General features: G+C 39.7%; 1 protein-coding gene across 9 annotated transcripts in view; it reads right to left on the reverse strand.

The window, feature by feature from the left end:
• Nucleotides 1-2,741, reverse strand: part of epb41a (erythrocyte membrane protein band 4.1a) — an 86,769-nt gene that overhangs the window by 71,977 nt on the left and 12,051 nt on the right. For 8 of the 9 annotated variants that reach the window (XM_016487544.1, XM_016487543.1, XM_016487542.1 and 5 more), the window contains exon 1: nt 1,765-1,901. The exons of the other annotated variant lie outside the window; for it this stretch is intronic. The gene's annotated coding sequence lies outside the window, so the exon portion shown is untranslated. Of the gene's footprint in view, nt 1-1,764; nt 1,902-2,741 lie in introns of those variants that run through there. 9 annotated transcript variants of the gene reach the window in all.

Here is a 2,741-nt window from a genome sequence, read left to right on the forward strand (position 1 = left end):
CACACACACACACACACACACACACACACACACACACACACACACAGTGGGGCTCAGGAGGATGAACTCAGAACAATCAAACCAATCAATGACCACATGGTCGCACAGGCCGCCACAGTGCACCTGGTCTCCATGGACACTCAACGGATGGGGGCGGTCACTCGAGAATAAACATATAGAGAAGCAGGAAGACACAATGGAAAAGCAGAAAGAGAGGAAAAGAAGAACTAAAACATTAAACAAAAAAGAGAAGAAAATTACTCAAAATGTACTAAGAAACTTGAATTAGAAGAACAAAATGTTGCTTAGCAGATCAATGAAAAACAGAAAGCATAACAGAATCATATTAAACTGTTATACTTTTAACACCCAGGGCCCCAAACAATAACACTTCAGCTATTAACACTCCAGGTGTGGTGGGCTCATAAACTCTCACAACTCATAATTCTACTAAGAATTTCTCTTGGTGTGTTAAACGTCCTTCTGATCTGAAATGCAGAAGTTGTTGAACCATCAAGAACACGCAAACACCGGAAAGACCTTAAGGAACCATAACTGTACTCTTGCACTACAAACAGACATACTCCTGAGTGCATCTGCTGCACGTCAGAACAACAACAAAGAGCATGCAAAGAACATGCATGTTCAGAAAATCACATTTGAGAGAACACTGTTCAGTCAAAAGGAAAAGGTGCTTTTTATTAAACATCTCTGTCTTTTTTTTCTGCCTTTTATACAAATACACAGGAAAGGCTTACATCACTTCAATTTATAAATGGGGTTTGATTGCATAACATTTCTGAAAGGGTGCAGACCAAGGCCAACGCACAGAAACAATAAACTGAAGGTAGCTATTACAGCAACATGGCCTCTGGGTTTGAAATGCAATGCAAAGTCTCCAGGACTCACTGCATGTGATCTGTTGTTGACTTCAAGACTGTGTGAGCAACTCTGGCAGACTGATGTTGCAAAAGGATGTTTCATTTTACCGTAGACCACCAATTTGCACTGTATAAAGTGAAACTGTGCAAAATATGATCTGACATTTAGAAATTAACTCTGTTGGTGCAGCCAGGTTTATTAAATAATATTGAATAAAACAAGTTGATTTGGATGTTACCATTTGAAGCACGTTTTACCTGACAAATCATTTTACATCGAAGAAAGAACGAAATAGTAGGAGAACAAAGGCGCCTCTTTAATTTGATGTTAGATAATCTAATTCCCTCACCCCTATCCAACCGTATTATGCACAACACGCTTTAATAAACACTGAAATGGCAAAATAACACTGTTTATAGAAATACACCTGTGTGACGTAAACATGCGCTTCATTCTCTCACAGCCTCACGGGACAGTTTCCTACGACACGACCGAAGGGACGTAAAACTGCACAGAAACGCCACATTTCGCGGCTAAATTGCGTTTTTTTTTTTTTAAATCAAATCGCTTACAAATGAAAACATGTGCATGCACTGAGTGTTATTAACCATCACATCTATACAGCCCGCCAACAGAACGCCGAAACAATGCAATAAATCCGAGCTAGCGCTCATCGCACGGCTATAACTTTAAAGCTTGTGGTGTTTTTCTGACAGCTGTCCGTCAGAACGCTTTAATGTTGAGACTCTTTAACGGTGAGCAGGTGCGCGCCAATGGAATGTCTGGACATGGAATGTGAATGTGGGAAAAAAAACGTCAACAGATTCCCGTCCTCGCGAGCATCACACAATACATAATCCAGCAGCAAGATTCCAGTTTTACCTCTCCCTTCAATTCATCAACGGGTAGAAATAATCCACTACGAAATATCCAGTAGCCGCTTTTCCACAGATATCACGGTAAGCAAACCTATTTACAAAATCATCCAAGCTTTTTTAAAACGGTGTTTAGATTCTAGTAGAAAGGGTGGGCTCGCTATGCAATGAGCCGAGCGTATTTGTAAAGGCGACCAATGGGAGACGAGCAGAGGTAGGAATGAGCCAATCAGACGCGGGATCACTAAGCTTCGGTTCCTGCCGCTAAGACTGTAGCAGCATCGTAACCAAGGAGATTTAGAAACGGGATCAACTGGATTCGTTTTGTAACTGGTTCGTTTCAGATGCTACTTTGTTTCCAGAAGAGGTATAAATGACTGAAAAACAAACAGCGCAGCTGTTTATCCCCCAAATAAAATAGAAAGCCGCAAATCTTAGGTGAAAAGCGTTATGTGTAGTTGACTAAAGCGGATTCATTTCATTATTTCATCTCAGCAACATCCAGAAAATGTTCTGCTGTTTTTGTGCTACTGGGAAAATCTTTTATTTTATTTTATTATTTTATTTTATTTATGTACAGTCAAACCAAAAATTATGCAGACGCCAGATATAATTTTTTATATCTATTTTTTTACTAATGTAGGTGAGGATAGCAAAATAAAGTAAACTGTGACATACCGTATTATACGCAAAAATTCTTCATACAGGACTACCAGTAAAATTGATAAACATTTGGGGCCAAACATTATTCAGACACTTTGACCTGACCGTGTTTTGCTTAAAGGGGTCATATGATGCGATTTCAAGTTTTCCTTTCTCTTTGGAGTGTTACAAGCTGATTGTGCATAGATAAGATCCCTGAAGTTGCAAAGACTAAAGTCTCAAAACCAAAGAGATATTCTTTATCGAAGTTAAGACTCTGCCACACCCCCCTAAAACGGCTCGTTCTAACACGCCCCCACATATCTACCTCACTATGTGGGA

Source organism: Sinocyclocheilus anshuiensis, unplaced genomic scaffold (genome assembly GCF_001515605.1).
Source record: "Sinocyclocheilus anshuiensis isolate Anshui unplaced genomic scaffold, SAMN03320099.WGS_v1.1 scaffold369, whole genome shotgun sequence".
Lineage (NCBI taxonomy): Eukaryota > Metazoa > Chordata > Actinopteri > Cypriniformes > Cyprinidae > Sinocyclocheilus > Sinocyclocheilus anshuiensis.